At 61.8% G+C, this 23825-nt stretch overlaps 1 protein-coding gene across 1 annotated transcript in view; it reads right to left on the bottom strand.

The window, feature by feature from the left end:
* NKD1 (NKD inhibitor of WNT signaling pathway 1) overlaps nt 1–23825 on the bottom strand; it is a 62809-nt gene that overhangs the window by 24392 nt on the left and 14592 nt on the right.

Here is a 23825-nt window from a genome sequence, read left to right as displayed (position 1 = left end):
GGCCTCTCCTCCCATACGGCAGAGCTGCCCCCAGGTGGCCTGGTCCGCCTGCCACTCGGGAGCGGTCCAGCTGGCCAGGGGCATGTGGTTGGTCGGTCCATGGGCTGGGAAATTTCTGGGATGTTGACAAAGGTCCCATCATCTGACCCCACCCAGCAGGGTGGCTCCAGGGAAGAGGCTACACTGCCGCTTGCCGTACCGTGTGCCGTGTGTCCTGGTATTCTGCCGGGAAGTGTTCCGTGACCAAAACGGATGGTTTTTTTGTTTGTTTGTTTTTGTTTTTTATGCTTACATCAGACAAAATAAACTTTATTTTTTTTTTAATTGAAGAAATGATTAAACAACTTTTTTAGTGTCCCTTACTGCAGGGCTTGCTATGGCAACGGGCACCGCAGATACCCGAACGATGTAGCGGTTTACACTGCACGCCTCGGACCTAGTTAGACCAGAGCTCTCCCTTTCAGAAGCACGGCATGGGGTGCGTGTTCCGAGGAGCCCACTTTGGGAACTGCTCCTCCCTGGGGCGGGGGTGAGGTTTGAGGGCTGACACCGCCCTCTCTCTCCGGATGCCCACGGTTACTCTGAGGCAGCACGTCTCGAACCACGAAATGACAAGTGATTAAAAAAAAAAAAAGCCCGAACTCAGCAGCTGTCACCAGCTTCTCTTTCTTGAAAAAGAAAAGGAAAAGGAAAAGCACCTTGAAAAATTGTATTTAAAAAAAAAAAAACCCTGCACCTCAGATGCTTAAAAGAACAAACAGTGGTTATCTTGATTAGCAAAAAAAAGTAAACTTTACATTTAAAAAATAAATGCTTTGTATAGTGGACCTTGCCAACTGGGCGCAGTGGGGGGAGGTGTCCTGTTATGTTGTTCCGTTTTGTTTCTGTAAAAACGGGCAGCGTGTGGCGGGGTCCGGTTTGTCCTGGCCGTTCTCTTTCTTCTTCCGCTCCGTGCGGGGGCCTCGCACACTCCTTCTTACGGGGTGCTAAAAGGTGGCCACTCAGACACCTGGTGCCCCGTCGACTTCAAAACCGGGCTCCGCTCTCTCTCCAGCCAGGGCAGCTTCTCTCTCCTCCGCCGCCAATTACCGCGATCACGGGACATTTCCTGGGCTTGTAAACGGGCTGTTGGTGTTAACAGAGCCGGCGTTGACGGGAGAGCCGGGACGCAGAGACAGCCAAGGGATGCACCCAGGTGGCATCGCCAGACGGCTAGGACGCCCCGGCAGCCAATTAGAGCCAGCCTTTCATGCCAGCGGAGGCGGACGCCGCCTCCGCCGCCAGCCTGGCAGGCGGCCCTCCCTCACGGGCGCAGGTGACAGTCTTCAAGAGAGCCACAGACCTCCACGTCCCGAGGTCCTGGGGGCCTGGCGCTGACCTCGGCCGCCGCCCCGACCGCTGCCAGCAAGTCCGACCCGCTCCGCCACGCAAAGACTTCGGAGCTCCGGCGTCTGCTCGCCGGCACGCTGGGAGGAGTTCAGAGACTCCCGACGTCGCCACCAGCAGAGCGGCCCTCTGGGGCCCCGCAACGAAGCCGCGGCACGTGAAACACGCCCACAGCCATCACCGGGACGCCGGCTGCGACGCTCTCTGAGAAGAGCTGTCAGCCGGGAGGACCGGGCTCCCCGACACATCAAAGGCGAGGCGCCCGCACACTGAAGCGGGGTCCTGGCACGTTCTGGGGTCAGCCTCCTCCCGCTGCACCCTGCCCTGCTCTGCGCCCCACTTCGAGCCCTCAGCAGTACCACGGCCTGCTGACCCACTGCACGGGCCTCCGCAGTACCACGGCCTGCTGACCCACTGCACGGGCCTCCGCAGTACCACGGCCTGCTGACCCACTGTGCGGCCTCCGCAGTACCACGGCCTGCTGACCCACTGTGCGGGGCAGACGCCCGACTCCAGTGGAAACCCACGTCCTCCCCAAGGCCAGACGGGCCAGGGCCGGTGGTCCCCTTGCCCTCGGACCCAGGGCCGGCCACGGCATTCTCGGACCCTCGGTCTGCCTGTCTGTAAGATGGGCCCGCCGATAACCCCCCACGACGTGACGGCCGACGCTGTGCACATCTTGCGTGCCGGACCCCGCGCTGGGCACTTTCGGTCCCTTCCTCGTCGCGACGGCCCGGCTCTTTCCACCTCTCAAGGCACGGATGCTTGCGAGAATGATCTGCGGATTGCCAAGCGAGGCGTATAATGGATGTTAGGTTTTTTTCTTCAAAGGCGGGACCCCCAACCCTCAAGGACCACATGAGACAGGAAAATAATGCTAAGGACAGCCACTCACGCCGCCTACCACTTCCTCCATCTACTCAGCCACCTCTCTGTCCCCGGCCCCAGGCCCCCTCTCCTCTGGCCTCCGAGACAGGCCGCCTCAGCCTCTGCTCCAAGTTCAGTCAAAGGCTGCCCGGGTCCCCAGCCTCCTGCCCCACCCAGCCTGGTGTCAGGCTGCGCCCTGCCCTGGGCCTGAGCCACAGGGCCCGGACCTGCCCCTCCCGCGTCCCAGCACGGCCCTTCCTCGCCCCGCACCGGGCCCCAGGAAGCGAGGCCAGCTCCTCCGGGCGCCGAGTGTGCAGCCAGCAGCAGCCCCGAGCCCAGAATCGCAGGCACAATGCCTTATAAGGCCTCCGGGGACGGGAAACCACATCAAAGCGGGGCCTTGGGGAGCGGGCTGGAGTTCGGTTGGGGTTTCTCCTCTTTGTCTTTGCGACTTCATACTCCTGGGCTTCACGCCCCCCCCCCACCGCCCACCCCAGCCGTCCTCTGTCAATCTTTCTAAGAGCTAACAGATGTTGGTGCCACGGGTTTCCAAGGGAACTCCTGGTGCCCACGGCACACGGCCCACCTCACAGACCGCAGGGCCGCCCAGCGCTGGGGCAGGCCGGGGAGGGGACGGGCGGGAGGCAGGACCCGGCCACCCGGCACCCCTTCCGTCCAAGCGTCCAAGCCGCGTCTGCCCCGGAGCTGCCTCGGGAGACTCCTGGCCAGCTCTCTCCCCTGGTGCGCCATGCAGGCGGCCGGGCCGGCCGTGCTGAGAGCCAGCGCCCACGGTCCCGGGTGGGCACACTCCGGCCCGACCTGCCGGACCCGGGAGTCATGGCGCCCACCCGCCCGCTGGGCAGTGGGGGCCAGCAGACGCCTGCTGTCACCCCTCCAGCCCCCTTTCATTTTGCCCTTCTGTAAAATGGGGTTCAAGCGGAGTCAGCGAGCAGGAGTAGACGAAACACCTAGGTAGGTGTCCGAGGCACGGGATGGGGAGCACTGGGTCTGAGCTCTGTCCCCCTCCTGAGTGCTGCTCATGCACCCAGAATCCTCCCCCTCTCACACACACACACACACTCATCCTCGCGAAAGCCTGCTGCCCGGCGACTCCCGGCCTCCGCGTCCACCCTGGGACCCCACTCACGCGTGCGCACGGGGAGGCACGTCCAGGTTCAGTGCAGCTGACGGTCACTCAGAACCGTGCTGAGCGCCCATCGGAGGAAACTGCCAGGTCCGCGCAGGGGACGCCACTCAGGGGACGCCCCGTGGACGACGGAGCACGAATGATGCGCCGGGTACGGCGGAGAGCGCACCAGCCCACGCCCGCACCGCGAGGTCGCACGCGCACACGGGGCCCACGGCCATCCCCGGGGGGAGAAGGGAGGTGGATGGGGAACGGGGGTCGGAAACTTCAGCCACGTCGGAACCGTTTTTAAGACGAGGACATTCGTGTGACACTTGGGTCACGTGAGAAAGCCTAGTTTAACAAAAGCCCGCACGATGACCCACTTGACGAGGACGTGAGGAGGAAAAGCCCACGGCTGGGTTAGAACCTTCCGCCCGGGGCTCCTCGTCCCAGAACGGGCAGCAGGCCGAGAGGGGTCCACGGCCCCCTCACGCACAGACCGTCTGAGTGTCCCGCCCCGCACCCGGCAGCGGGCAGACCCCTTCTCTACGGCCACACCCGGGAGTCACGAGAGCGGGGGGGCGGGGTGGGGGAAAGCGGGGCCCCCCACTTTCCGGGCCTCGTGTCCCCATTTCCAGCTCTGACTTTCGGACCTTAGTTCCGTCCGCCCCCGGGCCTTCTCTGGCCTGCAGAGCCCGCTCTGCCCACCAGCACGGCGGCCAGCAGTGCCCAGAACACTGACGCGATTGCGACCTATGACGAGCGCGAGCCAGTGCCACACGAGTGACCATCGGGGAAGGGACGGAGCGTCCTGGTGACACGTTACCCCATGGGGACTGTGGGTTCTGCCTGCCCAGCACCTGTCCCTGGGCCGCAGCTACGCTGGTGGGGGTCGTGCCCAGGGGTCCTTCTCACGGGAGCTGGCAGGAAAGTCTTCTCTGGCGCCCAGCCTGTGTGACATCCAGCTGCTGGAGACGCCGGGAGGGAGCTCGCAGGGGGACAGAGACAGAGGCCAGCGCCCAGGGGAGGGCGTCGGTCCAAAGCCTCAGGCCCGGTCGTCTCTACGCAGAGGGCAGGGGCCTGAGTCTCTTACTCGGGAGCAGTGCCTGACGCACAAGTTAGCACTCAGTAAAAGTCTGTAGGATGAACCCCAGAGCCAGGTCCTCCCTCACCTGCCTTTCCTGGGGACCCCGGCCCCGCTTGCCTGCGGGACTTGAGGGGCTGCTTATCGGAAGGTAGACGGAGGGCAGGTGGGTCGACTCTGGAGCCACCGCCGTCCCCCCCTCTGAGCCTCAGGCCCTGGACCCTTCGGGGTACAAAGGACCCCCAGAGATGGGTTTGGCACAGCGGCCAGCGAAGTCTCCTTCCTGGGCTGGCACCCCAGCAGCTGGCACCCCAGCAGGCTGTCACCCCGGCGGGCTGTCAGCATCCGCACACACCCTGTCACCCCAGCCTGCCCCAGAACGGGTCTCCCCTGGGCTGCCACGAGCGCTTAACACTTGTTTACACTCACACTGTCTCTCTCCCTTTTTTTAAACCCAGCCTTACCACAAGCAAGAAGACCCCTGAAGTCACAGGTGTGACGTCTTAGTGGAGCCTTTACAAAATGTAACGCGTATCGAACTAACACAGAGCCATGAAAACACAAGACACCCATCAGGTACCGCGAGGCCCTTCCCCCAGGACGAGGTGGATCACGCGTGGGGAAGTCCGAGGTTTAGAGAGCTCAAAGCTGAGGTCCCCTCTGCCCACCCCCGCGCTGAGCCGTCAGGCCGGTTCCGACAGGTGGGATGGGGTATGGGGAGGAAGGGGAGACACCAGGCAGGGTGAGCACCCAGTGGGGATGAATGAGGTCACGGGCTCGGAGCCCGCCGGGCGCCCCTCCACCCCACACCGGACCCCGGGCCCTACTCAAAGGCTGGCGCTTCTGGAATGCTGATTTCCGGGCACAAAGGAAAATGGCCAACACCAACAGAAAACAGCAAGGTCGAGCATTACCCAGAATCCTCCCTAATCACCACCTTTGGGATTTCTGAGCTCTGATTAGCTGCGCTGACACCAGGCCGCCTGTCCGGGGCTGGGCGGGCCACGGGGCTTTGCGAGCTCGCCGTCGGTGTGACTAGAATGTTCCCACTGGTGTTCAAAGGAGCCCGTACACTGGACACCGGGAGGAGAGGCCACTCGGGCGGGGGGGGGGGAGGGTCACCAAGGTCGCGAATATGAAGGACCCGGCGGTAACAACGACCCGCACCCCGTGGGCGGGCGCCGACGTCACCCCACTTTAGCCACGAGGAAATCGAGGCTTGGAGAAGCTCAGCGACTCGCTTGGGGGTCTGAGTTTGAGCCCTGGCTCCCCCATGCTCCCGAGCACGGAGGGACGGCACCGCCCGGGGGGAACGAGGGCCTACCGCAGAGCGCCCTCACCCCGGCACTGCGGCCGGACGCGGGGCTGGCACCGCGCCTCTCTCTGGGGTGCAGCTCTCCTTCCCGGCCCCCCATCCTCCCCCCTTCCCCGGCGACACAGGGCGGCCAGGCCCGGCCCTGGCCGGGCCGTGGTGCCTCCACCACCGCGCACGGCCTCAGGCGGGGTCCCCAGCAGCTGCCTGCACTCGGCCCGGCTCAGGGCCTCTGCCCCCTGCCTGGCCACTGGTGCCCCAGGCCACCACCTGCCACGCCGCCGACCGGCCACGCCGCACAGCCGAGTGACCATAACAGGAGCGGCCGAAGGGCTGCGGCGTGCCTCTGACCACCCGGCAGCTGGGGCCGCCTCTGCCAGGCGCTCCTGGCCTGGGGACAGGCCCTGGGTCTGCTGCCAGGGTCCAGCGCGTGTGCCCTGCCGAGCGGGGTGGCCGTGAGCCAGGCTGCTTGTGACAGACAGCACCATCATCTGTCCACTGGGGAAGAGCAGCCCCACGGACCACGGCCGCCTCGCTGTGGGTGAAGGGTGTGCGTGCCCCTCCCCGGGGCAGAGGAGCCCCCGGGAAGCCTCCAGAGCGCGAGGCGGGGCTTCCCGCGTCTCCCAACTCAACAAACAGGTGGAACAAAAGCCTCCTGCTCCGTACATCCTGGGAGGCCTCGTTTTTCCTAGAGGACGTGAGAGCCACGGGCTGGGCCTGGCCCTGGGACCTTCCTGCTGCACGCACTCACACCCAGAGTCACACACTCACACACACACTCCCACCCAGAGTCACACATACACACACACCCAGTCACACAGACACACGTGCGCAGAGTCCACCCCATCTGTCCCTTAAGCTCTTGCAGAAATCACCTTCTTGCACCTCTGGTCCTAGTGCGCCTGGGCCCCCTGCTCCCAGGCCCCTGCTCCCACGCCCCCGTAATCCAGCTTGGGGGAGCCCAGAGCGTCCCCGGAGGTGGTGCCGGGGCGTGGGTCTAAGCGTGCGCCGGGAGCACACACGATTGCTTCCACAGTCAGAACGACCCCGAGCTTCCTGGAGAAAACCCATGACGGCAAACGGCGGCGGGCGCCCCGGCTGGTTCCAGAAGGTGTCGCGCGCGGAAGTCGGCGAGAAGGGCCTCGGCCCTGGCGGGTGGTGAGGTTGCAGCTCTCCGGGGAAGTGGGCGGTTTTCTGATTCCCGCTGGGACGGGGCGGTGGGCCGGCGGGCTTCTCCGCTCCCTCCCACGGCCACGCTGGGCACACGGAGCAGAGGGGGCCGCCGCCAGCACCCCCTGCCCCTCGCCGCCCGCGCCTGTGCGTGCGCGCGAAGCCGGGGGGCTGGCGAGCCCCTTTCTGCGGTCGCGTGAGGCAGACGAGGCTTTGATTCCAGAAGCGCCATGAGGCCAGCGGAGCATGTCAAACTAGGCTGTCACTGGGAGCAGGGGAGGATGGCGGCTCTGTCCTCGGCTCCCCAACCACTGCACGCCAAATTCGACTGTTTCCGCTCTTAGTTAAGCAAAGATCCAAAAACATAAAAAAATTAAAAATTAAAAAAAAAAAAGGCTGTGGCTGTTCCCAAGGCAGCTGCCTGCTCTTGCAGGTCTGGCCAGCGACCCACATCGGCACAGACTGGTCCCCTGGGGAGCCCACGGAGGACTGGGAGATGCTACGCGGCCAGCATCCAAGGTCCGAGGATGCCCTCAGGCCTGGGGCGGGAAGGCATTCGTGGTAGTGACTCATCCGTCACACCTGCACCTTGTCCCGCTGCAGGTCTGGGGTCATCTGACTCACCCAACCACCCTTAGAGGTCAGCGAGGGAGCCGTCGCCCCCCTTTACAGGTGAGGAGACAGGCCCCAGGAGGCGAGGCAAGAGCGAGGTGCAGTCGGGAGGGGCCGAGGCCTCCTGAGGGGAAGGCTGCGGCCCTCGGGATGCGGCGCCTGGGGCGCCCCAGGACGTGGGGGGAGGCAGCACGGGACTATGGAACAGTCTGGGCTTTGAAGCCGGACAGGATCCGTTCCCATCCCAGCTCCGTCCCCTCCTCGCTCCAGGGCCTGGTGCCACTAACCGAAGTTGCGGTGAGCCCCAGTTTCCTCACGTGCAAAACGAGGAGACTGATACTTGTACCTGGGGTGCCCATACGATTTTAACCCCAAAACTGGGACGCTTCTGAGAGTGAAAAGGGGACGCACTAAGGAGCAGGCCAGAACGCCAGGGGTGACCGGACGTGGCGCGGGGAAACGGGGGAGCGGGCGCCGCCTCCACCTGCCCCCCTCGCCGGTCCCCTCCACCCTGTCCACCCCCCCTCTCCCACCACGGCTGCCAGGCCGCTTCCCCTGCCCTCCCCTGACGGCTGCTTCCCAGTTCCTTCTCCCAGCCTCGGCTCCACCGTCCCCCCTTGGACAAGCCATACTGGGCCCCCCGACTCAATGTGGCCCCCATTCTGTGGCCTGTGATGCCCACATCGTAGTCCTCTGCGCTCTGCATCATGGCTTCTGACGTGTGGCCCGTCTCCCTGACTTGGTCAGATCAACTCGCCCAGGACAGGGACCGTGCGTTCCTGCCTGGTCGCTGAAGGCCCTTGCAAAGCTGGCGTGGTGTTCGTAACGCAAAACAGCAGCCAAAAAAGCGAACGGCTCACCCTCCTTGTCTTCCTCTCTGCTGGGCCTGTGCTTTCTCACGTGTCGATAAGAACATCCTGGGTGAGCTGAGAGTCAGGGACAACGCGTCGCGGAGTGCGGACAGTGTGGGGCAGCGGTAGGACCCGCCCCTGGCAGGCCAGGACATGCTGACAATGTCCTCAAAGCCAGCGACTCTGGGGACAGCGGTCCCAGGGGGCTCTGCCCAGCTCAGAGCTCCCGCTGGCCTTGGGACGGCTTTCACTGATCTGGGGCCAGCGGGGACTGGAGCCGGGCCGGTCGTCCATCCCGGCACCCAGCCCTGGCTCCTGCTCAAAACCCAGGCCCGGTGTCTCCCTGAAGCCTCGGCCAGCTCTGTCCCCAGTGGCAGCCAAGTCACTGTCCAGCACGCAGATGGGCAGGTGCAAAGGGCCTCTGCAGCCTGAGACCAAGGCCGTGACATGCCACACAGCCCAGGCTGCTGCACTCATGAGTGGACGGCGTCCCCTTGGGCTGCCGGTCCCTGCCCCGCATGGCCCCTGCCCTGCACGGCTCCCCGGGCCGCCCAGGGCCGCCTCGCGACCCGACTCCTCGGTTTAGCCAAGGCTCCCAACAACCTGAGGTCGGCTACCTGGAGAAGTCCTGCCACCCCGGCTCCTCGGCTCACGCCCCAGATGGCACACTACTCCTTTACGTGCGTAGGGCCCCCTGCCCGCCGCTCTGGAGCCCTCGGCGGCTCCCTATTTCCAACCCACTCGGAGCCCTCTGCAGTTGCACCCCACCTTCCTCCTCAGCCCTGCCCACTGGGAGACAGACGGATATGGTGGAGAAAATAAAGGTGCCAGCCCGGGAGCCTCGCACTCTGCCTCGGTTTCTCCATATGGAAAAGGGGGGCGCGGGGCAAGAAGATCTTTCCTGCCGTTGCAGTCCACGATGCCAGGCCCAACCTCCGTCCCTCCTCTGCTGGCCCCAGGCCGCCCCAAAGGGCCACCGCCCCCTCGCAGAGCCGCTGGTCCTTCCTGCAGGTCGGCCCGTCTCAGCAGCTCACGGCTGCGGGAGGAAGGGAGGTGATGTGTGGACCGGGATGTGTCCCCCGACCCGACTCTGGCTCAGCCCTGCACCTTACTGCAAGCCTAGCGTCCTGCCCCAGAACGCTGCTGGGGCCAGAGGCCGACACGCAGCCCACGGGCCGGGAACCAGCCAGCTCACATGCGCCTGGAAGGGACGGCTGACGGACACCTGCCCGGGAGGGTCCCCGGCGGCCGCCGCCTCAAAAAGTAGCCACGGTCAGGTTCGGGTTGCAACAGGCTGAGCCCCAGGGGCCTCGAACTCATCCTGGTGGCACACGCAGGGGTCCTGGTTTCTGAAGTGTCCGGAAATCCCCCAGAGGTCGCAGGCCTGGCCTGGGGGCAGCGCGGCCGACGGCCGGCGCCCGATCGCCGCCCCGCGTGGGCACTGACCGCTCTGCGCCTGGGGTTCGCGTCCGGCCCACGAGACAGAAACCGCAGCTGACGCACGTCGCATACTCGGCGACACCCGGACCCTGATCCGCACGCCCGGGAAGTGGACAAAGCCACCCTCGCCACGCAGAGGAAGAGAAGCCCACTGGGCACGTCTGTTAATCAGCCAAAGACTCGACGAGATGCCGGACGCGGGGCTCGGGGCGTCTGCGGCACGCCGCGACTCTGGGCGAGCGGTGGCTGGGCCCCCTGCTGCTATCACAGATTCTAACCGCAGAGGAGAGGAAGGACATCGACGTGGACTCGCCGAGGGGCAGGGGCGCGAGGCCGGCTGACGGGGGCGGCGCGGGGAGGAGGGGGCGGCCCTGCCTGAGTCAGAGCTTGGCGGCCGGACCTGGGAGGCAGCGAGGCCTCTGGAGAGCCAGCTCCGCGGGCCTCAGAAGTCCGGCCAGCTTTCAGTTCCCGGCATTCCGGCCCCACGTCCCCGGTCGGGCCCGCTGCCCAGGGCGCGCGGAGCCTTCCAGGGCCCGGGATGTGCTCCCAAGGCAGCGTCGGCTCAGGCTCAGGGCTCCTGGGCCGGCAGGGGCCGCGGCCCCACAGGGCCAACGGAGCCCAGCTGCTGGGCGCCTCCTCCCGCACTCCCGCCAGTGGCCCGGGCCCCGGCCCAGCTGCGTGTTTGGTTCAAAGGCCGGTGAAGGACCCTGGCCACCACCGCGGGGCCTGAATGGGGGCAGGCACCACGTGGTCCAAATCCGAACGTAATGGCATGTTTTTCCCCCGCCCTGGAACGAAATCCCATGGAAGGCCAAGTGTTGGGGGGCAAGGAACAAAAACAAACTCTCTGTTCCCCGAAGACGCGAGGCCAAGTCTGGCGGCGTCCGCGAGTCTTCGGGGGGCGGAGGGGGCAGGGGACACGCCACGGCCAGGCCCCACACTGTCCCCTCACCCAGGAGGCTCTGTGCAGCCGGCCCGCGGGCACCGAGGCCCACGTCCAGGACCCCTGGTCTAGGTGCCTGGGGCTTGTTCCCACCGACAGGTGACAGCCCCGAGCCCTCAGGGCTGTGTCTGCTGGGGCTGCGGCGTCACAAGCCCCGTGTCCACGGTCACGGGGAGACGGGCTCAGGGGAGCCGCCGCAGGTGGAACGGACCCCTTGTCTCTCCACGGAGGCCAAAGAGGGGGAAGCCGCCGGCCCCAGGAGCTGCCCGTCACCCTGCGCCTGTGACCCGGGGCCACCCGTAAGCCGGTCGGTCGCCGTCGTGACCGCTCCCGTTTCCCGAGCGCTGGCTCCGTGCCCCCTTTGTGCCACGCGCGCTATGTCCACCTCGCAACGTCCCCTCCAGTGTCCTGCCCCCTCCACAGATGAGCAACGGGGCCCGGGCTGACCGATGACGGAACTTCCGCCCTGGGAAAGGGGCGGTTCCAGGGCTCGGAAGCGACCCCTCAGCCCGGCCGGGGCGGGCCGACGGCATCGACGCCCGGCTCCGTTCACGCCCGTCGGTGCTGCCCTCCCCGCACCGACTCGGGGCTTAGCCACGTGACTTGTTCCGGCCAACGGCACTGGAGCAGACGCTTGGCAAGTCACGTGGGTTTTCTGCTCTTCCCTTGGACACCTGTCGCTGTGATGAGAAACGCCCACACTGGCCTGCCGGAACCTGCCGGAAGAGTGTGAAACAGACATGGGGGGTCGGCCTGTCCCGGCCACTGCTCTTCTAGACCAGGCAGCTGCCGGTCAGCCTGCCGACTGTCCTCAGAAGCATGAGCCGGCGGGGCCCAGATCGACAACACGGCCCAACCTCTGGAGACGTGTGACCAACAGCTCAGGGGTGTTTTAAGTCACTGAGTCTTAGGGCGGTTTGCCACACAGCAATGGCCAACCAGGTATAAAGTTATACATGTAATTTATATATATATATATATGTTATACACATGTGGACACACACACACACGCACACACACTCACTTATTATCCCTTCTCTTCAGACAAAGAACAAAACCTATTAACAGTGTGAATACTGACACTATTTTCCAGGGGAAACCCATCTAAATCAACGGGTTTGCTTTACACGAGGGACTGTCCGTGAGTTTTGGCATTTAAATCAGGTTTGAATCCTGGAACTCGTGGCAGCACTCAGGAAAGGATGGGGCCACGTCTGTATCCACGACCCTCACACCCGGTCACACCTGTGAACTGCGTCCCGTACGTGGGAACATTTGCTCTCTTCTGTACGTAGGAGGCAATGCTCTCCCATGTGCCGGGGGACACACTGCCTGTCCTCCGGGCCAGAGGACATTAACTACACCTCCGTTTTGCTTATCTATTCCTACGCAACAAACTGGCTCCCAAATTTAGTGGCTTAAAAGCTGCACTTTATCACCACTCATGACGCTGTGGGTTGACTGGCTCGGCCGGCAGCGCTTGCTGGATGCTCCTGAGTCTCCCTGTGGCTGCTGGCAGCTGGAGGCTGGGGCTGCGGTCATCGGGGCTCGGCTGGAGCACCCGAAGCGCCTGGCACCTGTCTGGCACCGCGGCGGGCCTGGCCGGAGGGCCCGGGCCAACTGGCCTCCGCTGCCTCCGTTCTGTCTCGAGCCTCACCCTCTCGCTGTGGCCTCACCGCGGGCTTTCTGCAGCCGGGTCGCTGGGCTTCTCGCAGGGCAGCCTGGGGCTCTGAAAAGCGCAGAAGCAGAAGCCACCACGCCTTCGTGGGGGTTCCTTCCAGAGTCTTCTATTGGGGAAAGCAATCATAGGTCCTGCCGCGATCCCAGGTGGGGAACAAGCCCCACCTCTCGACGGGAGAGCGACGAAGAATTTGCAGCCACTCTGCTCCACCTCTTGGCTCTCCCACGCAGCCCCCTCCGCCCGATGCCCAAGTCAGCGGCGGCACGGCCGAGGCGGGCCGGGGATGCATTTACACCTTAACCCGCACTTGGCAGCGGGCCCAGGAAGGGTCTGCAACGTGTACTTGGAGCAAATGTGTGTTTCCACCCAGAATAGTTCTGGGACAAATACCACGGCAAAGGCAGCAGGCTCTGGAGCCCGGGATTTCTGCTGGGTCACCAGAGGCCACGAAGGTCCCCTCCATAACGAATGTGTGAGGTGACGCGTGAACGGCACCGTCTCCTTCCCTGCCCACATACACGGGGGCACCCGGAAGGTGAGAGGCCACCATGCTCTTTGCAAAGATCTCAGTCCGGAAATGGCCATCAGCAAGGTCTAGGCTCCCTCGGGCCCGGGGATAGGGACAGGTCTTTCTCAGGACAGGAAAGAGTCTCATCTTGGCCAGAGCTCCAGGCAAAGGCCCAAGGGAGGCTGTAGGGAGGCCAGGCTTAAGGGCCCTCAATCGTTTAACTAAAATCACATTGGAGGCATAATTAGCAGACAGCTCCAAATTCACGATCTGAGGCCCATTGGCTCTAATGAGCTAATTAGCTGAGACACCCCTGGGCGGGCAATGCTCTCCGACCTTCTCGAAAACATCCCAGGGAGCCGGGCAGCCCAAAGTTGGCATCTGGTCCAGGGGCTGCCTTGCTACACTGAGCAAAGACAAATGCATTACTAGGCAAAATATGCACCTTGCAGCACCCACAGCTTGGGGACATCAACCAGGCGATCTCCACACGGTCCCAGCCTCCCCAGGTCCCACTCCGCGAACCCTGGAGGCTCACGGTGACTGGGGGGGGTGGCGCAAAATAGGCCACCATTATCCTGGAGCAGAAAAACGAGTCACCAGCCCTGTGGAAGCCCGCAAAGTACCCAGAGCCACAAGCCGACCACGAGGAGTAGGCGCTGGCTGGGCAGCCGGCTCTCTCAATCCAGTAGCTTCTGAGCACGTGGCAGGGGCCCCACACGGCAAGGAGGACTCGATGTCTCAGGGAGGAGCTGGCAGGGGGCAAGACTTCTCTGCAAGACCGTCGGTGCATCTGGCGCGAGGGCGGGCACACAAGTCCACGCCGGGAATGCGGCACGGGTGCCGAGCGGGTGCCAGGGACGCCACCCGAGGCAGTGGGGACGCTAGATCCTCCAGCTCCGTGGCCAGAGGAGTGTGAGGAACTGGTCACCACCCGGAAGCAGCCGAGCCACACCGAAACCCCATACGCGAGACTCCCAGCGCACCGTGGCCCGGTAAAGGCTCTGAGAAGTCCTGTGGCAAAGAAACTAGTTGCATAATTATTTCCTAAACTTATCTGAGCATAGAATCCTTGCCTCCCAGAATTCCTAGTGGGAGTCTATACTTGGGAAATACTGTCCTAAGAGAAGCAACACATCAGCGTAGGGCAGATGTCACCGGCTACCATCCTGTAGGAACTAGGTCACTTAAATAAGTGAGTGGCCGGTTTGAGATCCGCACAGGAAGCATACAGAAACTTCCGACTCCCTGTGCGCTCTCTCATCTTTCTTAAAACAAAGAACCATCTTGGCCCGTCTTTTCCCCCACCTTTGATGGAATGCGTTTTCCTTGGGAGACACAGAAGTACTTACTCAAAAGAAACACGTCTCTACAGGGAAACCTATGAGGTAGCGATGTCGCAAGGCCACAGAGCGAGTGACCGACCGCGGGGCGTTGGGGACAAGCGCCCCGTCTGAAGGCCACGCCAGGCTGAGGCATCGATGCCAGTGTTACCAGCTTTTCAGTTTTTTAAAAGAAGCCAGGCTCCTAAGTGAAGAGTCTCCAGTTTTTAATATTGGTTGAATTTTTTTTTTTTTAAATGAGTGTTGCAAATAAAATATTCCTGGGGGCTGGATTCGGGCCACCGATCTGCAATCTCCACCAAAAGGAAAAGCGTGAAAACGCTCATTAACCTGCTCCCCAAACCTGTCTGGCCAGAGAGCCCCTGGGACGCAGAGCTGAGGCTTGAATGCTCGCAGCCTCTCGGGTGCGGTCACCCGCATCCACAGGGTGCGTGGACTCCGTGCGTGCGTCTACCTGCTCTTATGCCAGAGGCCTCGAGGGCCTCCCCCTCGAGGTCCCACCCCAAGCACTGGGCCCCCTCCTCTATTTGGGCTCACCCTGGCACACGCGGGAAGGGGTGAGCTATGAGCCGGGCACAGTGAGAGCCCGGAGCGGCCAGGCCATCGAGGCCACCTGTCATGGTGTCATAACACTAAGGTCCCGCCCAGCGGTGAGCTCTGTTCTCATGTCAAAGGTAAAGACAAAAGCCCCGCTGGGAAGACCTACGCAAGCAGGCACAGCCCAGAGGACAGGGGGCTGGAAGCAGAGAACTCAGAAGCCCTGGGAGACGCGCGAGCCACAAGCTGGAAGGAACCCGGGCCACTCAGTCGCCACGTGGGTGCGAGCCACCTTCCAGCCAACATACCTGTTTCAGATCGGCACATGAGTGATAAATAAAATTCTAGTGCGTCAAGCCACTGTAATATCAGAGTTTATTTGCTACAAATAACTGGGGTTACCCAGCCTAAAACAGGAGAAGAAAGGAAAAAAAATGGGCCAAGAAAACAAGTCCTCACCAGGATGAGTGGCTCAAGGCAACAATGTAGGAAAACTTATCTCGCTAAGTCAGATCAGCCGCCACCTCCTACATGCGGCCTACCTGCAAGTCCTCAAATAGAGGTCACCTTCCAGACCCCCAGGTGCTTAATTATGCCTACTGCCTTGACCAAGAATAAGCTATGACAACTTGTTCTGGAAAAAAAATAGCTATTTACCGAGTGCATTCTGTGCACCCACCCAACAACGTGCTGGGGGGGGGGGGGGTGAGGGCGAATTAGCACACGGTCTCGACTTTGATCAAAAGCCAAGACGCCAGCAAGCAATCTCGGGAACTCAGAACCTTCCAGAAGCCAGGAGTGGGCTTGGAGGGCCCTGCTGCTGAGCAGAACCCACGTGCTCCCCAGAGCAGGGTTCCAGCCTTGGCACTACTGATGTGGGGGTGTCCTATGTGCTGTGGGAGTTTGAGCAGCACCTCTGGCCTCCGCCCACCAGACATCGGCCGCGGGCAGCTGTGATGAGCAAGAATGTCCAGCCCTCGCCACACATCCCCTGCTCCGGCTGAGAAACCCAGTTCTGAAGGGCACGACCAGGGGCGGCCCCGCCCAAGTCCGGGCCTGGTGTTTTCTGATCTTCCATCCTCTCATACCTGGATTTATGTAAAATGTTCGATTTTTAAATGCTGGCAACTAATTTAAAAGATACGTATATTTTTTTATGCTGACAGAGTCGACAACACAGGTCACCAGCCGAGCCTCTGCCAAAGCCGGGGCCAAACCAGAGGGGACATAACCTCCTTCCCAGCGCTGGCGACCCCCGAGCCCCAAAGGCCAAACGCGACCCACGGCCCTGGGAAGGAGCCCCCAGGCCGCAAAGGCGGAGACGATCCCAGTCGCTGCTGCGGAAGAGTGTCACAACATCGCTGCGAACACAGGCTGACTGATTCACCCCGAGGAGCCAGACCCCCTTCCCTCTGCAGGAAAGCTGAGAAGTCTTCCTCACCCGCAGCCCAACCCCCACTCAGCCAGCTCCCCCAAACTGCAATACCCTCCCGCTGATGCCCCAAAGCCCAGGCCCTGAGGTCCCGCTCTGAGAAGCAGACGCTGGTGACCCAAAGGCCTCCAGGCACCCCCACCCCCACCCCAGGACTGCTCCCCGCGTCTCCCAGCCCCGAGTTAAAGACCTTGTTCTGAGCGAGTTTCCTTTACTTCGAGCAAAAATCTGGGTTACTAGGGGGAGGGCAGTGGAGAATCTAATAAATCTTAGAATATACTTCTTGGCTAAAGGAAAAAAAAAAAAAACCCTACTTACTGGAGTCATGAAACAACTTTCCAGCCGTCTCTGAAGAGAACGGCTCAGAAGTTACTATTGTGTTCTAGCTGCATTAAATCAAGCTGTGAGCGGCACCAGGCTCATGCTTTTAAAGGATGCCCCGAGCCAATTCTGATGTTTAAAGGGAAAAGGGAAAGTTTCCAAGCCTTCCATAAATTCCGGGCGAGAGGAAGTCTCAGACTCGGCTGTTCACAGCCCGTGGCCCCCGCCTGGAAACAGCTTGGTTTCATGTATTTGGTTTTACTGTTCAAACTTGAGGGTCTTTTAACTTTTTATTTTTACAGGGCTCAGAAGAAAAGGGAGAGGGAGCCATTTGCTCACCGAGTGCCAAAGCAAACCCCAGCGCCTCCGTCAGGGGGCCCCTGTGGGGTGGGGACCCCCTGGCTCCCGGCCGCCTGCTGGAGGCCAGGCCTGCGGGCCGGCTGCTAATTACGTCCGCAGGATCAATCCAGGCCGGGGCGAGCGAGTGGACACCAGGCAGGACAGTCATCTGGCTGTGGCCGAGCCTCGGCCGCCGGCAGCAGGAGGAACAAAATGGAGACTTTCCAAAACCGGGACGAGGCCCAGCCAGGATCCGAGGAACCCTAAATTTAGTCCCCGGGGGAAGACGGCTGTGTCTGCTCAGCCAGAGCACCAGTGAGGCCCAGCAGCCCTCAGAAATGTCAACCAAAACAAACAGGCCCTCCCAGGACAGCTCGGCCCCGAGCCCTGACTTCAAGGAGCTGGCCCCCCGTCGGGAGGGGTGACTCACACGCCCGGCTCCAGCCCCCGGCTCCGCTTGGCAAGCGCTGTCCACCCGGGAGGTGGTCAAGGCAAGCGTGGCATGCCCGAAGGACGGGCAGAAAAGCCGAGTCCCAAGGGAGGCGGTGGCGAGGCAGAAGGGCCCAGGCCGCCCCGAGTGAGGGTCTAAAATCAAGTTCCATCACCCGATGCCCGTGTGGCCTGGAAGTAGGGACCTGGTCACGCGGAGCCTCAGTTCTACCACCTGTAAAAGGGAAGTGAGCATGTTCACTGCGGACGCTGTTGGTGAAGCACAAATAAAATCTAGGGACGTTCGTGTACGCACACACACACACGTGTCATACATGCACGTGTGTGCGCATACGCACATGCGTGTGTGTGTTAAACAGAGACTCCGGGCCATACCTCAGATACAGGCAGCCGACGGCGGTCGTCCGTGCAGCCAGGCGCCCCTCTCCCACCTGTGTTAAAGACGCCCCCATACTCTTTGGGTCACCGCCCCCCCCCCAGTCCCTGTGGCTGACCCATCTCCACAAGGGGTCTCATTTCAGACACCCCCTGAGTCAGAATCGCCAGGGCTTCGACCCAGAGGTTATTTATCCATTTAATTTTCCCAGGTTACTCCGATGCGCGAGATGCGGTCCTGGGAACAGCGGCCAGAAAAACATGGAGAAGCCTCCGAGGCCGAGCTCAGGGCAAGCGTTAATCTCCCAGGAAGCCGTGCCTCTAAGGGTCTCAGATTCCAAAGGGGACCCTCTCCCAGCCCTGAGCCAAACGACAGTCATAAGGGGAGGTCCCGTGGGGCGGAGACCAAGCCGAATTCTGATCTGACCCCCCAAAAAACACTTGGTGGCTCTGCAGGGCAGCTCAAGGGGTTGCGGAGGCGGTGGGGGGGGGTGCCCGGCTCTAACCTGAGCCTCCCCTCCCCCTTACCCCTTGACCACAGGCCCAGGTCTGAGGGGGGTAACCAGGCACAGCCACTCACCCAGAGGGCAATTTCAGCAGAAGGAGGTTTCCATAGCAACCTTCCACCTGGAGAAACGAATGAATTACTTGGTGACCATACAGGGTGCAAGGGGGACAAAGGAGGGACGGGGAGGCGGCGGTATTTAAGGGCAGGGGGTCTCCAGGGGCAGGAAGTAGCGGAGACCTTCTCGCTCCTTGTCCCTCGCAAGAAGCAACCTTGCAGGAAATAATGCTCGGTCGTGACAAGAGCGTGCTGAGCACGCGTCTGCACCGGGCCACGGGGGCTCCCATGCGAGTTCGTACTGAATTCATACACCAGTCCCAACAGGGAGGTTCAGCTGTGGCCCGTTTTACAGATGCGGAGACTGAGGCCTTGGAAGTTCAGGAACGTTGCATAAGTCACATATCCGGTGGGTAGCAGGCTGGGAACTTAAACTCATGCTGTTCGGGAATCCACTCTCCTCCCCTGCTCTACACAGGGGGGCCAGCACCCCTTCCTCGGCACCCTCTGGGCCCGGCTGAGACCGGGGGATCCAGCCCCGCCCACCGCAGGCACCCTCAAGCCCCAATGCCACATTGCATCTAAATTGGCCAAGAGGAACCGTAAGGCCGCTGAGCACCCACATTAAGGATGGGCTAGTTGGGGTGCAGAGGGCATGTCAGTTTCCCGGGATCCCATAGCAGACCCCCTGAGGCCCTGTCCAACTAAAGCCCGGTGACCTGGGGACACCCAGCCTTCCGGCCACCTCCAGTTAGCACATGGGGTCGAAGAAAAGCCGCCGGTTTAATTCCTCACAAATTCCAAGACGGAAGCAACTCGGAAGTGACCGAGTCCTACTAGCCGGCCCCCGTTCACAGACGAGAGAGTGGCGAGGACGTGTCCACAGCATACAGCAAAGCGATGTCATGCTGTGCGTACTCATGGACGCCCACGACGCGTCACACGCGGCTGGGCCGCGGAGCTCCGGGGTCAGGAGCAGGGGCTGCCCGACACCGCGGGGCGTCTGGCGTTTCTGTGGGAGGTGAGCCGGCACCCAACCGCCACACAAGGACGTCACTAAGGGCCACCGGAGGGGAGCACCCCGAGGGCGTGGGGGGAGCAGGACGAACAGCGAGGAAGGGCACTGGTTCCGAGGGGGGGGGGGCCGGGGAAGGCTGCTCGGGGGTGGTGGGGACGAGTCGGGGAGGACCAGGCGCACGGCGCCGGGGAGAGCACCGCGGGCGGCAGGGAGAGCACGTGCAAAGGCCCCGGGGTGGGAACGCGGTGGGTGTGTTTGGGGGAGGGCTGAGTGGCTGGGACAGCGGGGGGGGGGGGCTGAGAATCGTGCTCAGGCTCACAGGCTACGGGAAGGACTCGGCACATCCTCTCGAGGTCGCAGGAAGTCGCGGCAGGGCCGTACGCGCGTGCGCGAGTCTGTAACGTCCCATTTGCGCTGACAGAGCCGCGTGGCTCAGACAGAGACGGTAGCTCGGAGGCTGCCGGGCTCCTCCCAGTGTGACACGGCGGTGGCGGCGGCAAGCGACGGACAAACCCGAGATTCGTATCGTCGGAGGACTGTCCATCTGCCGGCTCTTCAGCTGAGGGAAGGGAGGGCTCAGCTCCGGGCTCTAACCCGAGGACCAGGGGACCAGAGGGCGGTCACCAGGCCTTCAGGGTCCCACGGGAAGATGAAGAGGGGCGATTCGGACTGGTGGCTTCGGTGCGTGAGTGACATTGAGGGGACCGAGAGGACCCAATGGTGGAGACCCCGGTCTCCAGGCCGCCTGAAACTCCCAAGCCCCACCCCAGCGCCAAAGCCACCACGTGCACGTCCCCCGGGTCCAGCAGGCTGTGAGGCCGCTGACCGGCCTCTCTCCACCACCTCCTTCCGCAGGAGGCAAGTCTCGGCATCTGTGTCTCTAAAACCGTGATCTCAGACGAGGGAACTTGGTCTCACTATTGGAAGGCTGAGGTCTGCGGTCCCCAGACCAGGGCCCAGGTGACTGACAATCTCCAAGGCCTCGAAAGCCACCTTTAATTCAATTGTCTGTGTCGGGGAGTCAGTGGGCCGTGTCCCCACTACCTCCCAGCTCTCCCTCTGAAGGAAGCCCCAGGAAGAGGAGGCCAGTGCAGCCCGGCCAGGCCCTCAGGCCCAGCCATGACCCCGGGGAGGCCACCACCACCAGCCCTCAGTGCAGAAACGCCCCCAGTCCTGGTGCGGCACACGCCCCTTACACATCCTCCAGCCACACCGACCCTCAGCACACAGCGCTGCGCCTGCCACAGCCCCGCCAGCAACACCCCTTCTCCAGGTGGAGAAACCGGGGCTAACAGACGGGGTTGCCCCGCACGTTCTGCTCGGCCTCCGGAGGCCGACTGCTCATTACGCTGCCGTCAACTGCCTATCAGCACCGATAACAACGCTCACTGCCCTATTTGCTGCCTGCTTGCGGTGCGCCGGGTGTGTCGGGTGCCGAGCGCAGGGTTCCACGGGCATCCTCGCTCGATCGACGCGACGGCTCCGCAGGGCGAGCCCCGTTTCCACTCCCGCCGATGGGTGAGGAAACAGAGCCGCGGATCGGCGGAGGAGCTCGCTCACGGTCACACGGCTCGTCAACGGCGGAGCCGGCATCTCCACCGGGTCTGCCTCTCTGGACCGGCGTCTCTCATTTTTATCAGAGGCTGGTTCGAGAGAGGGCTGATTTATTTCATTTAGAGAGTTCTCCGCATCCCACGCTGAAACTTTAATACCACACATACACTGTGTGTCTATCTACATAGACCTAGACGGACATCTGTGCTTTAGACCTAAAAAGAGAGATGCTTTTTGCCTCTTAGAACCGATTCTTGCCTCCTCGGGGGTGATGCCATCACCACCGAGAACAGCAAGGCTCCAGACCAGCACTGCCCAACAAGAAGAGAATGCAAGCCACACGTACAATTCTAATTTTTCTAGTAGCCATATTAAAGGAAAAAAAAAAAGTAAACTCAGTGTTAACACTATTACGTAAGCCAATATACCTAAAATATCGCCATTTGAAATACTATCATCATATGTAACCAATGTAAAAGTTATTAATGACAAATTTTGTCGTTAATGTTTTCATACTAAGCCTTTGAAATCCGCTCCACACTCCAGCCGGCCAGACTCCGAAGACGCTCGGCAGCCACGTGAGGCCAGTGGAGCTGCCACAGTGGACAGTGGCCCCCGTGGGCCAAACCAATCATGTTTATCTTCCCCGAAGGGTTGAAAATCAAGCCTGAAAGACCTTCTCCACTCAAGGTACTTGTCAGAAAGTCACCACCAGTCCTAACCAGCGGGGTCCACATAACGAGTTCTCAGGGCCTGCCTACCACAAGCAAGACGCCGTGCTCTCACGAAGACACAAAGACAAGTAAAAACTGGCCTCTGCCCTCAGACGGCTTATAATCCAAGGTGGGCTGGGGAGCGAAATGTTTCCCAAAGCCTAGGGCGCTTCAGGCTCTGAGGCTTCCTACCCACTCTCTTTCCCGCCAGAAGGAGGATTCTGTTATTTCCATCCCCTATTTGTTGATGAGGGAAATGGAGGCTTGAGAGAACATGGATCTTGCCCCGAGCTCCCCTGACTCAGCCGCCCCAGGGCAGGACACAGGAGGCGTCAGCAAAGGATGCGAAGGATTTTAGGGACCACAGGGGCAGGCGTGGGGGAAGGCCTGGGGGCGAGGATGTGACTGGACAATGGAGGCTGCAGGAGAAGGAAGGGAGCAAGGCTTCTGGAGGACAGAGACGGGCCAGGTGTCCCTGTGCAAAGCGTGAAGAAGCAGTGCAGGGAACCCCAGCAGAAGGCACAGCACGAGGGGGGCCCCCAGGAGGGAGGAACTGTGGGTGCTGAGATGCCTCAGCATCTAGCCCATGCGCAGGGCGTTGCGTGAGAAGGGACCAAGTCCAGTCACCTAGGCATGGAAAAGTACCCGCTGCCCAGGCCAGGGGCCATGCCAGCGGAATCCAACTTCCCAAAATATTTACCCGAAGGCTCTGGGCACCGGACTCCATTCTGTAAACTTGGATGCCATGCCAGAGCTGAAATGATAGATCTCCTGGAGAACAAGATAAACTCTCCCGCGCATTCTAAATAATGAGAGGGAGGTGAGGAAGAGAACGAAATAAATCAGCCCTCTCTCGAACCGCCCGACTTAAAAGGGATTACGGGCAGATGCAGGAAGGGAACGAGGATGCGGGCTCCTTATCAGGCACTCCGCCGCTCCAGACACAAACACATTTCTGGCAGGCATCCTTCCACATCGAGGGAGGGCCGAAGAAAACAAAACCTTAATCCACAAAGGTCAGACCCACCCTCCTGGAGTGCGACCAAGCCGATATTGTTTCCGGAGTCTGCAGTGGAGAAGCGTCCCCTCCGTGAACCGAGGTACTTACTGCAGCTTAAGGAATGAGGCCCGTGACCTCCCGCGAGCCCGGGTGGCCCGTGCTGCCCACCTCCCGCTGTACCGTCAGACCAAAGTCTCCACTTGGGACTCGGGAGACGCGCCCGCCGCAGCCGCAGGCGCCCGGGAAGGGAGCGGCGGGTCGAGTGGGCGCCGGCACGCGGAGGAGGGAAGGCGCGTGGCCTAGCCGCCAGCAGTCGCCGTGGACGTCACGGACGGACGGAGTAAACGAGCGAGCGCTTGACGTGGACGACCTCGTGCAATGCTGACCCACGTGGCGGGTACCTGTATCGTCTCCCGCTCACACGTGGAAAACAGGCCCAGAGGTGTGAGGACCCGGAGTCACAAGCCGGTAAATGGCAGAGCCGGCTCTGACCCCAGGCTTGCTGTCTCTCCAGCTGGGGGGCTCGCACACAGGGGGGCAGCACCCCCAGTTTGTTCCTCCCTCCGGCCCGCCTCCCTAGGCCGAACCCAGCTCTGACCACCTCCCTTCCCTGCTCTGCGACCTTAGGCTTCCTCGGCCTGCAAAAAACAAGCCCCAAATCCCCAGGGAGGGTTAAGGGAAGGTGGGTCCATGCTCGGGGTCCCCCCTCCCCAGATCCCTAAGCCACTGCATGTCACCCACTCCCAATTCCAGAAACGGGGCCTGGCCTTCCAAAAGGCCCGTCCAAGGAGCGAGCTTCCTAGCATAACATTTTCCTCCCACAGAGCGTGAGAATAAAGGGCTCTTTGCTCGTCTCCTGAAATAACTGGCTCTCGCCATAAAGCAATCTTCTGCCCAGTAAAAATATTTCTGTAAAGCTTGGTAACTCTATCTGTGGTTCCTTTTCTGAGAGTCGAAAATCTTGGAGAGTGAAACATGGCAGCGGCAGACTTTATGACAAGCTCATGAAGTCATGTCTACCCAGACACTGCCTCCTTAACGCTATGATTAATTTGCTGCCAACTGCGGGGACTTTGTGTCTTAAATACTCTCAGAGCGAAGCACCAGTTTGAATTTCTGCATAACAATACCCACCCCCTGGACCTGGGGTCCAGCTGGGTGGGCAGGGGAGCCACCGGCTGGGGCTCAGAGGCCGGAA

This window comes from Rousettus aegyptiacus, unplaced genomic scaffold (genome assembly GCF_014176215.1).
Source record: "Rousettus aegyptiacus isolate mRouAeg1 unplaced genomic scaffold, mRouAeg1.p scaffold_m13_p_14, whole genome shotgun sequence".
In the NCBI taxonomy this organism is placed as follows: domain Eukaryota; kingdom Metazoa; phylum Chordata; class Mammalia; order Chiroptera; family Pteropodidae; genus Rousettus; species Rousettus aegyptiacus.
The sequence above is the reverse complement of the archived record's forward strand: the minus strand, read 5'-3'. Positions and strand labels throughout refer to the sequence as shown.